General features: G+C 42.2%; 1 pseudogene; it reads left to right on the plus strand.

Moving 5' to 3' along the window:
• Positions 1–1,102: 1,102 nt before the first annotated feature.
• On the plus strand, positions 1,103–1,211 carry LOC121283724 (annotated as a pseudogene).
• The last annotated feature ends 12,735 nt before the right edge of the window (positions 1,212–13,946 follow it).

The raw sequence follows: 13,946 nt of genomic DNA on the forward strand, positions 1-13,946 counted from the left end.
AGCTTTTTCCCAGGGTGGAAGAGTCAATTACTAGGAGACATAGATTTAAGGTGAGAGGAGAAAACTTTAGAGGAGATGTTCGGGGCAAGTTTTTTTACACAGAGGGTAGTGAGTGTCTGGAATTCACTGCTAGAGGAAGTGGTGGAAGCAGGTACGATAGTGGTGTTTAAGAGGCAGCTTGACAAATACATGAATAGAATGGGAATAGAGTGATATGGAACCCGCAAGTGCAAAATGTTTTAGTTTGATGGGCAATATGATCGGCGCAGGCTTGGAGGGCTGAAGGGCCTGTTCCTATGCTGTCCTTTTCTTTGTTCTTTGTTCTTTTCTATGCTGTAATGGATCTATGATTCTATGAACTTTCTAATTATTATTATCAGTTTACTAAATATTACTAGTTTTAAATAACATTAACATCATACCAACCCATGTAAAATCCCTGGTGCATCAAAAATGGTGGTGACAGGTCTTCCAGTTCCATCATATGTGACTAGCTTATTCTTTATTGACTTTTGTTCCCTACATTAAAGCATCTCAATGAACATTAAATTTCACCAGCTGACTCCTGTCTGGCCGAGGGCAGCTCACTGGTGCTCTGTGATCAGTGTCATATCTTGGAGGTTCAGCCATGAAACTCTAAAAGTATTTGATCCTTTGTCCGCCTTCAGCACCTGACCCCTTCAGGATCACAGCGTCACAGGTCACAGATGCTGAAGAGATGGGGGCCAGCCCCACCTTAAAGGTACTGAGAGCACACAGAGAGAATGATGGAACTCTGTGATGCCTGCCCACTACATTCTGGCAGCAATGACAAGCACCGTCGAGGTGCAGGCATCAGTAATGCATCCAAGGTGTGAGGCTGGACCATCACTTTGGTCTGAAGGCTGCACAAAGCATAGGGAGGAGGCCCTGGACTGATACACCAGCCTTTATCTTGTGCAGAAAGGTTTCACATCTGAGTGACAAGAACACTGCTCATCAGAACAAGGAGCCATAGGTAGGGAGATATTCTTGGGAGTTTATTGACAATAGTGAACAATATGTACAGGTGATTAACATCCATGCACAGACTGTGTAACTACATCTTCTTAAGGCCGCAACTGCCTACGGCCATACTAGTCTGAAAACACCCGATCTCGGAAGCTAAGCAGACTCAGGCCTGGTTAGTACTTGGATGGGGAACTGCCTGGGAATACCAGGTGCAGTAGGCTTCCTCTAGAAGAGTTACATCTTCTTAACCTTCCAAACCCTGCCGCTATGTCTTGGTGCTTCCCAAACACCCACAGTGGAGGTGGAGCAGCCTGCTGACTGCTATGCCCTATCTGTGATGACCTTGATGGGTGTCCTCTGGAGGGCCAAGAACTGGAGGGCACCAGCCTGCTTTTCGGGGCCTGCTGTTTGGCAGTGACACTTTTCTTAAGCTGTGGAGCTGGAGCTGCTGGGGTCATGGGAAGAGGGGATTCAGATGGGCCAGACATTCCCGGAGTCACCTGGGTGGATGGTCCCGGGGTGTGCACCTGTTGGTCCTCCTCCCTCTGGGTGCCTGAGGGCCCCAGGCTGACTCCTGGAGGAAAAGGGGTAGCTGGATTGAGATTGAGATTGAGCTGCCCTGCACCCCTCTCGCGTACACATTGTTGGAGGCCAACAATGGCATCAGCGATGGAGTTGAGCAGTGCAGGAGTGATGTCCTGGACCAAGATCTCCATGGAAGCTGCCATCTTACCAGTGTTGGCACGTTGGTGCTATCGCCTTAGCTTGAAGGTGGACAGATTCCTCCATCATGCCTTGCAATCTGAGGAGTTTATGCAGACATCCTGTCCTGCAGTTCCCAAACTTGCCTTTGCAGCTCCAGCAACCAAGGTATGACCGAGCCCAGAGTCTCATCATCTGACTCAGACTCAGCAAATTTCTGGCCTCCAGAAGCCCTCTGAGTGCCAGACACCTGGGAAGTCCCTGCCATGGCCTGCTGTGGATCAGAAAGTGCAATGTTCTCACCAAATTGTGATTCTGAGGCTACTCTAAAGCTAGATCCCACCGAGGTATCTCTGAGCTGGTGGAAGGTGTGGGTGAGCACCATGATGGGACTTCAAGGATGGTGCCTTCAGATTCCTCTTCAGAGGTTTCTTCAGGGCTTTATTGGAGGCCCTGGGTCGTGGACTCCATTGGCTGTTTGGCAGATGTGCCTGTGAAAGCATGGCAGTGGACTGTGAAACAGGACACATTACTCACAGCATAGTTACCTGACAGATGTTGCAGTGCTGGATCCTCACCGCCGGCCAGCTGGATGGCTCTGTTTTCAGAGTGCATGATTTCAGGCATTCCTCCACTGGTAAGTGACCTCTCCTTGATGGAGAGAGTGTAAGCAGGAATCCTGCCAGGCCAGATGACTGATGGTCCTATGGATGTGTGATGGGTGTGAGAGTTGAGACTGATGAGAAGAGTGACTTACCCTGGCAGAACCGAGGAGATCATTCATCCTCTTGTGGCATTGGGTGGCTGTCCTGTTTTGCAGGGTGTTTGTGTCAGCCACCGCTGCTACCACATCCCAAGTCGGATTAGTGATGTTGCTGCCCATCCTGCGGCCAGAGCGGAGATGGAGGACATTACAGCAATCTTCCACTGTGTCCAAAAGGTTTGAGAGGCTGCCATGAAGACAGCGGGTTTCCCAGGAATACATATTGAATACGGTGGGTTTGGGACGATATGGCCTGAAAAGCCTCCATTACATTTTAACCACCCGCTACCACACTCAGGACAAATGAAGATGGTTGTGGCCAGTCAACCCATTCCCCCAACCCCCTCCCCCGGGAATGGGTTGACTGGCCAGAACCATCTTCCTTTGTGCTCCGGTATGACTCCAACTAGCGGATGGTATTCCCCCTGATTCCCATTGATTTCAAATGAGCAAATTTGAGCAAGGGTTCCTTGATGCCACACTTGGTCAAACGCTTCCTTAATGTCAAGGGCAGTCACTCTCACCTCTCCTGTGGAGTTCAGCTCTTTTGGCTATGTTTGGTCTAAGGCTTAATGAGGTGAGGAGCTGAGTGACCCTCCCAGAACCACTGAGGATCATAGGCTATCAACATTGGTTCAATGCTGACACACTCACTTCTCAGGTGGACCTGCAATGGGTGGAAGACCCACTCCAGGAATTTGTGCACCTAATCTAGGCTAGCACTTCAGGGTAGTAGTGAAAAAATATTACACTTTCAAATGGGATATTAAAACATCTGGACTGGATGTCAAAGAACCCAAGGGACTATTTAATGAAGAGCAGAGGAGACTTTGCAGCATTTATCACTCAAATAATGCTATTCAAAATAGATGAACTGGTCATTTATCCCATTGCTGTTTGTGCAGCCTTGCTGTGAGTCAATTGGCTGCCATGTATTCCATTCCTACTCTTTTTCCTCCATTGCTAACTTCTCCCTCTGGAGTTTGAGTTATCGCATTTCCATTTCTTTTTGAAATGCCCTCTCTTTTTCCTTTTCTGCCCTTTCTTTTTCTTTTGCCTCCAATTCAGGTTTTTTTGGTTCCTTTGCTTGTTCAAGTTCAAGCTTTCTCATTTATAACTGAAGTCTTACTACCTCCAGCTGTGACTCATTCCCTGGAGTACGTGGTCTCTCTGTTATCCATTCCAGTTTGAAATGCTGAGCTATTAACACAAAGTAGCTGAGCTACTTTCCTCATCCCTTCGGGTAATTCTAACTTCAGTTTCTCTACCAATTCCATCAGCTTACTCTTAGTTAATTTCTGTAAACCAGCCAGAGTTAAATTTTCCAAGTGTAAAAAAGTCTTGGCAACCTCCAAAGCCATTTCAAATTCCAACCCATATAATACACCTCACAGCAACTCCAATTCCTATGTCCAGTACCTCCATGTATTTGTTTTATAAGGATTCACAGATCCCACCAATGTTCAAGGATTTCCAATCCCAGACCAATTATTATTCTGCATCCAATCACCTGCTGCCCATGTTTCAAAATTCCACAAGAGCCCCTACTTTGTTATGATCCCCAGCTGATGTTACCACTGGACAAGCCTGATCCCAGAGTGGATTCTAACTTTTAATTTGTTTGTATAGATACGCAGAGAGTAGCTACTGAACAGAGTCATCGGAGTCAGCTAATGAACTTTTAACGAAAGAATAAAACATTTAGTCAACAAGAAAAGATGAGCTATATTGCAATAATCCTTCACCCACAACTATACCATTACGGATATTTCCAGGTTTGTAAGGATAACATATGTCACAAAAGCTATCTTATACTCTAATGTTCACAGGATGTACACAGTCGATGTACCAATTGGCACTCTATGGTCAGGTTCACCACACTCCAAAACAAAGTGGCAGATGCCACCTCAACCAGAGGATCTCTTCTCAACTCCCGCCATAAACTTGTCACAACGTGAGCCAACTGGTGTCACTGCACTCCATCTTTCACACAAGGATTTTTAATCTCAACTCTCCAAGGCCTCGCCTTGGGATCTTCTCCAAACAATGCTTTCTCTCAGATGCCTTCTGCAAGGATTCACCTCCAGGGTTTCAAACTCTCCTTCTGATGTTCCTCTCCCCAGGTCACCGCATGCATTCAAGCTGTCTTCCATGCACTCTCTCTCACTGACTCAGCGTCACCAGTATCACTGCTTCACATGCCCATAGCAAAAAGTTACAGACCTTCAGTTGTCTCTTTGGACCTTCTTGCGTCTTGCAAGCTATTCTCGCTGTAAATCTGCTTTCTGCTACTTTTGTCTCTTTTAATTTGAAGTTTGGAGCCTTTCTCTCTGCCCCTTACCTTTAACTTCATTTCACTCCTAACATTTCACTTAACAGGGCCTTTTCCAGGTTCTTGTCCTTCCTTTGACTAGAATGTCTTCTTTGGACTTCCCCCTTTTCCACTCCCCTGGATTTTAGGTTTTTTTCTTTAGCTTGGGAGTGTCCCCTTTGTTCCAGTCTCTCCTGGCAGCAACTTTCAAAACCCAACTGAACTCAACAGCTTCCAAATCAAAATTGCTTTTTCTAGATTTTCTGTGTATGGCTGTGGGAGGGAGCTGCCTGTCTGGACCCCTGTTGCTAGGCAACAGCCCAATTCTTCTACCCTTGTTTGCTTAACCTAGCTGCAACGTTCATAAAAAAACCTCATTAGAAATGCAAGCACCCTTTTAAAGTAAAACTAAAATTCAATTTGACATTCCTTAACACACAAATACAGAAATACAAATCAAACTTAAACTTTAAAGCTAAAACTCATCCCTAACACCTATAAATACAAATATAACTCACTTAAATTATCCTTTTCTCTTAACACAGTCAAGAGGACTAATGCTCAGGGAACATGGGTTCAAATCCCACCATGTCAGCTGGAGGGATTTAAATTCAATTGATAAAAGCGGGAATTAAAAAGATAGCCTTAGTAATAGTGACTATAAAACCATTGTTGACTGTTGTAAAAACCCAACTGGTTCACTTTAGGGAGGGAAGTCTGCCAACCTTATCTGGTCTGGCCTACATGTGACTCCAGACCCACTGTAATGTAGTTGACTCTTAATTGCCCTCTGAAGTGGCCTAACATGCCATTCAGTTCAAGGGCATTTAGGGATGGGTATGGCCAGTGACGCCCACATCCCAAGAAATAATTTTTTTTTAAGTGCAACAGTTCTGTGACCATTTCGGAATCATTTTCCTGTTTTAAAAAATTTCACCTGTGTTATAGTTTCTGTTTCCAGAGTCATTTTACTTCGTTAGTGTGAACTGCATTACAAATTGGAAAGCTTCCATATTTGCATTTCTTTAAAAATGCTGTGCTGCATGATAGTTAGATGGCTTCAAACTTTAATTTTCATACTTAAAGAAGGAATACCGGTGTGGGTCCCACGCTTTCCTCAGCCTGATTTCTGCTTGTTTATACCGACTATATTTGGCACATGCTAATGAGGTTAGCAAGACTTTCCTCCTGCTACTCCTCCCTTGCTCATTTTTGCTGTATTTCATTTAGAAGAAAATAGAAGGAAGAGCAAATAGAGAGGGTGGCTGGACATCCTGAGATGTTGGGAGTTGCAGTAGCAGGCAACATCCTTCCTTCCTTCTTAGCGGAGACTCTGAAATGAGTGCCATGTGGAAGGAAGTGGAAGTGACTGTCAATGTCTCTTTGCTGACATGTAGGCTGGCATTTTCCCATTGGAGGCAGGAAGTGGAAGTGAAGGTTATTCCTGACTTCACAATGTTGCTTCCATCCCAGCAGTACCAGCAGGCTGGTGTCAGTCTGCTGACAGGAGGCAGCAGGCCCAAGGTAGAGACAGAGACAGGCCAATGCCAAGGAGGACAGGTTAAGAGGCATGCCTCCATCCTGAGACACTGGTCCAGTTCTTCATTGCCATCAGCAGTTTCTCCAAATAAAGCTAAACCTGCAAATCAGTGTAAAGCCCCCTCTGACCTTCATCCACTTAACCCCCCATCCACCCTCACACTCCTCAACCCCCTTCAACTCCTATTCCCTTACCTCTCCCTTACCTGTTTCACCATCTCATCCTCCTACACTCTCACACTCCCATACACCCCGCCCTAATCCAGTCACCCATTATCCACTTTTTAAGCAGAACTTGGATACCCTATAATAACAGTTTAAATCAATGAAAAGCTCATAAACCTGTGAAAATAAACAAACATCACTTTAGGTATTTAAAGCATGATCCTTTTCAGAATGAAGTAAATCTGGCAAAGCCATTAAACTCTCATTCTCCAAGTCAGATGTATAACCAAACTCTGCACTTCAGAACCTATTAGTGCTTTGGAAGGCAGCCAAGACATCAAACTTGTATTCTCCAGGAGAGCTAAATAAATAAAATCCACACTACAGAATCCTTTAGTGCTTTTGAAGGTAGGCATAAGCTGATACATCAGTCAAAGCTTTAAAACAGCCAAACAAACAGCTGGGCTAATATACAAAGAATGAATGAAAGCAATAGGAAGAGTTTAAATAATTAGCTCTGGAATCTCACACTGAGATAGCCTTTTAATATTGTACAATGCAGAATAGCACTTTCTATGGTGGATAATCTATTGTAATGCATCTGAAGAATTTTCCATTTCTATATTGCTGTTCCTTCACTTAAAAGCTTGTCAGTTGTCAAAAGTAACAACCTCTCAATCACATTCTTTAATGGTCATTTACATTTTCCAAACACAGCGCTGTCACCACTCACTTTAGTAAACATAGATACAACACAGGCTATACCATTTCATGATGAACTGCAAAGGAGACAGCACCATTTTAACTCACCTTTTATAATGTTCTCACCTCAAATCTTTGGTCCATGCCTCCACTCTTCAGATGTGATTTAGGAGGGTTTTCCAAAACGCAACTGCCTTGATGAAAATTCCAGAAGTTTTGAAAAGCCCACTTCTACAATAGTGCTGGCAACTCCTAAAGAGGAGTGTGTCAGGTTCCTGATCCATGCCACTGAAATTGGCTGGAGATGGTATTGGAAACGGGAATTTCACTTTGCGTTTCAGCGTCCGTTTTGTTTTTAGCAAACCCGACTACATTTGGTCTTGTTTCAGGACCCAAATCCCAGCCCTAGGGTAGAATTGTTGTGCAGGAGGAAGTTCAGCAATTTGACTAAGGAAAGTCAAGGTGAACTAACTGCTGCCCAATTACCCTTAATGCAATGAACTAACAAAGGTGGATGTTCCCCAATCCTTACTCACTGTTACAGGAGTGGGAGTAAGCAATCATAGTGGTCAAAAGGATGATCAGTTGGAAGCTTGCATCTACAACCTTCAGACTTAGAGGCAGCTGTTCCATCAAGTAGGTCACATGTATAACACAAGGTATTCGCTGGCGATGGAAAGACTAACTATCCCTTAGCCAAATTATATGCATTTTATCTATAAAGTGATGAACCACAACTGTTAACTATATCTTTAAATGGTATTGCAATAATGTTGGTGTTCTTGGAAATATAGTTGCCAATGCTGATGGTGGGACATTTTCAAAAATATTCAAATCTTATCGGAACTTGTTTTCTGATGTACATCAAATAAATTCAGTGCTCCTGTGACATTCTAGGGTTTACATTTGCTGTCAGCTTTTCCTTAGGAGAATCAACAAGCTGGCAGATTCCTAATCCTGCTGCAACAAGACACATGGCTTTCCTCAGGGAATAAATCATCACTCTGAATTAACATAGAAACATAAGATTATTTAGAAGCAAACAGATGTGGGCTGCAACTTCCAGGGATGGGAAACCAAGTCCCAGACACAGAAATTAAACAGTGCTAAAAATACCCTGATCCAAATCTGGAAGAATTCAACTTTTTGGTACCAACAACAGGGCAATACCTCTTTCCCCTCCATCAGAACTAAGTATGGGAGAAGGCACAGCCAGAAAGCTATCATTGTGTAACCCAAAACAATATTGTCGAACAAAACTGCAACATCCTCTACTATAATAACAGATGGCATGTCCTCATCCAACTTTTCAAACACTAACAAAAAAATCATACGGTTTCATGCTAACATTTACAAGAAGCAGAGGTATAATTATCTAAAGTTAATGGAAAGAAAGTTAATGAACATTACTCACGAACTTCATTAAAAAAGATTTACCCAGCCTAATCACACCTTTCAGATCTTGGTCTGCTGGCCCTGTAGGTTAATGGCATCTCAAGTGCATATGCTAGAATTTTTTTAATACTTTGAGGATTTTTGCCTCTTTCGGGCAATAGACAAGTTATACTAGTGAAGGTTATGAAGGGCAGAGGCATTGCTGATGGAATTTCTCTAGCACTCTTATGTATCGTTGATACCCAGTTCAGGTCTCACTGCAGCACAGGAGTGTGGTGACGACAACTGCGCTGTACACTAGAACTTTTGTTAACTTGCAGAGGTCTTTGTTGTCAAACACTCACTGCTGTAGTTCGTAGAAGGCTGAGCTGATGCTGCTGATCTGGTGTTGGATCTACTCGTCAATTGTGGTCTTTTGAGAGAGGTGGCTGCCAAGGTATGGGAAAAGCTCAACATATTCCAGAGTCTCTTTCAACATATACGGGAGGTGGAAAATTTGTTGACCAGGTGTGGGTTGATATGAGTTTTGTTTTGGTAATATTCAAGGACAGGCCAAGTTTCTTGTAAAGCAGAGTTGTAGAAATCAAATGAGACTTGCAAATCCAATGCAGTGGATAATGACACTGCAGTCATTTGCACACTGTAGATCGTGTGATTTATGATAGTCAGTTTAGTTTTGGCACGGGGGCGACTGTGGTTAAAGAGTTTTCCATCTATCCGGTATTTAATACTGACACCAGACGGCAGTTGTGCCGAGATAAGGTGAATAGCCATAGTCAGGTTGATTATAAATAGTAGAGCGGCTATCAACCAGCCTTGCTTGATTCTGCTCTGGATTTTGAAGGCTTCAGATCTTCCATTCAAGACAGTTGCAGTCAGATCATAATGAAGCAGTTGCAGGGCTGTGATGAAGTTTCTTGGACATCCAATTTTCTGGGAGCACAATCCACAAAGCCTCACAATTTACTGAGTCAAATGCTTTGATCATGTTGATGAATGTAATGAACAGTTCCTGGTGTTGTTATCGACATTTTTTTAGATTTGTCTGGCAACAAAAACCATGTTGGAGCTTCCTCTAGCCACACTGTGCCTCTGGGAGAATTTCCTGAGCCACAGGAAGTAGGCAATTAAGGAGAATGCTTGTCAGGATTTCCCCTGCTATGTACAAGACGGAAATACCTCAATAGCTACCACTTCATGATTTATCTCTTTTTTTTAAACAATGACTCCACCTTATCCTCCAAATTTAATGGGAGGACCATCAAACAAATGCTAATGTCCTTCTTGATGTCAGCTCCATGAGCAGTCAGGTAAAACTCCTGAAAACTCAACTTCAATGGATGGGACACTGCATCCACATGATAAAAAACACATCTTACCCACCAGGTCCTGGTTTCTCAACTCTCATCTGAACAAAGTTCCAGGGGAAGACAAAGAAAATGCTTCAAAGACACTTTGAAGCTCTTCTTGAAGCGTGGCAGCATTGACATTGTTGTCTGGGAGCAACTTGCTACCAATGTTTCAGAATGGCAATAGCTTGTCCATCAAGCTGCATCACATTTTGAGTCACATTCTTAATGATGAAGCAGAGTGGCAGCAGAGAAAGAAGGATAAGCAAGCACTCTAGATCCACCACCTCATGGCACATTCTTCCCTATGTGCTCAAAGATCCGTGGGCCAAGAATTGGCCTGTTCAGTCACATGAAAATCTATAGAGAAACTCATGAGTCTGTGTAGATGTCATTCTCAACTTAAGGGGCCTGACGATGATGATAAAGAGCCTTTAATCAGGAAAGACTTCCAAAATTGACAAGCTTGTCCCTAAGTTCTATAAAATATCCTTTCCAGATTTAAGACCAATACAGAAAAGACTCTTATACATGCTATTAGAACCAGCTTTTCGTATTCCTGCCATGATAATGCTTGCACAAAACAGAAATAGTAAACAAGTGCTGAAGTGGAAGGTGCCACCTTTCAGATGATGCATTAAACCGAGACCTTGTCTGTTCTTTTAGGTGGATGTATTCCGAAAGTAAAATAAGTTTCATAATATTATTCCGGTTTACTGTAGAGTAGGTTTATGAGTGTGAGTGTAGATGGTTCTGTCTGTGTGATTTAATTACATTTGGAGTCAGCTTGAAATTATCAAAAGAAGTTAAGTGTAGAAATGTATTTGAAATGTGAATGGATGGACGGGCTCTTAGCATGTAAGGTGTGAAGGGAATTTGCAATTTTAGATAAGTGAAGGGGTTGTTTGGATTTCAAAGAGATGTTAGGATATTTACAACTAGCCAGATAAACAAGATTAAGCAATATGTTTATTTTTTCCAAAGGTTACTGACAATATTGGCAACATGAAAGATTTTTATATCATGGGAAAGGTATAATTCTAAAGACATATGGAACAATGGAATTTACATATTAAAGAGAGAGAAACTTATATAAAGGAGAATGAAAGACAATGTTGGGGGTCCATATAAGATCTAACAGGAGTTTGTGAAACAGCCTTTGGGAAGCCTCCAGCCATGTCTGCATAAGTCTGCTGTGTGTGTCCAGTAACTAAAGTTGGAGAAAAGTTTTTGGGCATTCCACTGTCAAGTGGGTAATGTGGTAATTTGCTGGTGTGCTTTTTAAACTTATAAATCTATTTTGGACTGTTGCCTTAAAGGGGGTATGTAATTTAGAGTCAGGCTAATTATGAATTTTAGGATTTGTTATAGTATTAAGTAATTGTAGTGTTATGTATGTGCTTCAAATCTTTTCTTCTGTTAATAAATATTATTATATAATATTTTAAATCCCTAAAGGTCTTAGTTGGCTCATTACTTCTGAAATCAATGCACACACCTCATAACAAATACAAATTGCAAAACCGTTGCGATAGAGTGGCCAAGTTTCCCTTGTGGATTTGGTTTGCCTGGCAAACATCATCTGCCACATCATAACAGATGTAAGAGATTCCATTGCACTATTTTTGAAAAAGATCAAGGGAATACTCTCTGGTGTCCTGACCAGTACTCACTCCTCAGCCAACATCACTACAAAAATGAATTCTCTGGTCATTATCACTTTGTTGCTTGTGGGAGCTTGCTTTATCTCCAACATCAAAACCTTCTTAACATTTCAAAAGCATTTCATTAGCTATAATGTGCTTTGAGAGGTAATGAAAGGTGTTATATGAATGCAAGCCTTTCTTCCTTTCTTTAGAGGTAAGATCTTTAGCCATGCACATACCTCAATCAACATCACAAGACTAGATTTTCTACTGATTATCACATTGCAGTTTGTGGGAGCTTGCTGTGTGCAAATTGGCTGTTTCTTTCCTATGTTACAACAGTGACAATATGTAAAAGCAACTTCATTGGCTATAAAGCACTTGGGAACGTCTGGTTTTCATGAAAGGCACTATATTATGCAATTCTTTCTTGTTTTCCTTTCATATTCCATAGACTGTATCTCTCTCATTGTATTTTCACAATCTGCAGTAAAGTATTGGCTCTGAGACAAAGCTTAAGTTTATAATTGGGCAAATGGCTCAAATGGTTTAAATCTCTCTATACGAATATGGAGAGATGGAGCAGACAATTCTACTGTTGGTAGATGTGGTTCTGTGGAAATGGACATGTTTCTTTTGTTCAATATTTCTTCCTAATGCTACCTGTTTTAGCCCCAAAACAACAGATTTGAAACTTCAATAAGCATATTCCTATCAGAGCCAGGAAATGGTCCTGGATTCAATGAAAAGACAACTCCACAAATAGTTAGGGAAGGAAGGGAATTAATTTAGTTTTACTTTGAGACTACACAGCTTTCTACTCATTCACATTTATTTATCATACATTTGAATATGTATTTGGATCTAATTAAGTACAAGGCATTCTGGTTCACATACCCTGATAAAATATGCAGCTGAACAATTGCAAGATTATATTTTCTCCGGTTTCCACCTCCCCTTTCACTCTTTAGAGAGAAAGAGTTGGTTTAGTCCATTAGTTGTACCCTCCCACACCCCCCCACCCCCCCCAACCCCTTCCCCCCCCCCCCCCCCACCCCTCCCCCGCCCTCTTCAGTATATTGAGAAGGCAACAGAGACTGGAACACTACAAACTCACTACAGGCCAATGGATACATAACACTTCCATGATAAGAAATTTAACTTATGATCTTCCAAAAAAAATCACAGATGTAGTTAATGGGCTTTCATGTAAGTCTCGATACAGTTTTTGGGCAATGAATTCTTCCATTTCCTGAACCTTGTCAGTGTGTGAAAGAGTCTTGATGTTAACTCAAAACTGTAACCCTCAATAAAAACATCATTGTCGTAAATGATGCAACAGAACTTGCATTATTCAAATATCTAATGGAGCAAGAATGTTAATTAGCATTTACACAAGAAGTGCAAAGTTGCTACGCATTACGAATGAGAGTTTAGATGTATTTAAATTTGGAGGAGTTAAAACGTAGACCTTTTAAAAGTTCAAATCTAAAATTTGAATAATATGAAACCTTACCCAAATCTTTACAAGAAGGGCTTTCATGCACAGCATACCATTCCCAGTAACCAGAGATCCTGTGCATGACAGACCCCACTCTCCTTCCACACTCATGCACCTTCTTGTGACTGCCAAATACACATGCAAATCCACTAATAATCAGTCAGAGATTAAATGCAGGGACCACAGCTTTGGGGAAAAAATAAATATACAAAACTCAATATTTAATATAATGAAGTGTCAATAATTTTAATTTTTAATGAACCTGGGCTTGTTGAACTAGTTCCCCCAAGCAATGGGAAAGTTGTAGTTGGAAACGGAAACTTAACATTGAGTTTCTCAGATTAATATTTTGTCATTCTGTTCATATCCTCCAATGCCATTCAGCTGTGTGGGGGGGTGGGGGGGTAGGGGGTGGGTGGGGTGGAGGGGGGAGGTGGGGGTGGTGGTAGGGGGTGGGGCGGGGAGAACTGCACTCGGCTGGTTCCGTTACTTCTGGTGTCCCCCAAGGATTTATCACTGGGCCTCTCCTATTTGTCATCCACATCTGCCCCTTGGCAACAACATCTGAAAACATGGCATTAGTTCCCACGTTTACACTGACTACACCGAGCTCTACCTCACCACCATTTTTCTCAATGCTTCCACTATCTCTAAATTGTCAGGCTGCTTGATGGAATCCAGCATTGAATGAATAGAAATTTCTTCCAAGTAAATAATGGGAATATCAAAACTATTGTCTTCAGTTCCCAACACATATTCTGTTCTCTAGCCACTGACTCTATCCATCTCCATGGTAACTGTTTAGACTGTACCAAACTGTTTGCAGCCTTGGTATCATACCTGACCCCAGGATGAGCTTCCGATCACATGTCCACGCCATCAA

Source organism: Carcharodon carcharias, chromosome 10, assembly GCF_017639515.1.
Source record: "Carcharodon carcharias isolate sCarCar2 chromosome 10, sCarCar2.pri, whole genome shotgun sequence".
Lineage (NCBI taxonomy): Eukaryota > Metazoa > Chordata > Chondrichthyes > Lamniformes > Lamnidae > Carcharodon > Carcharodon carcharias.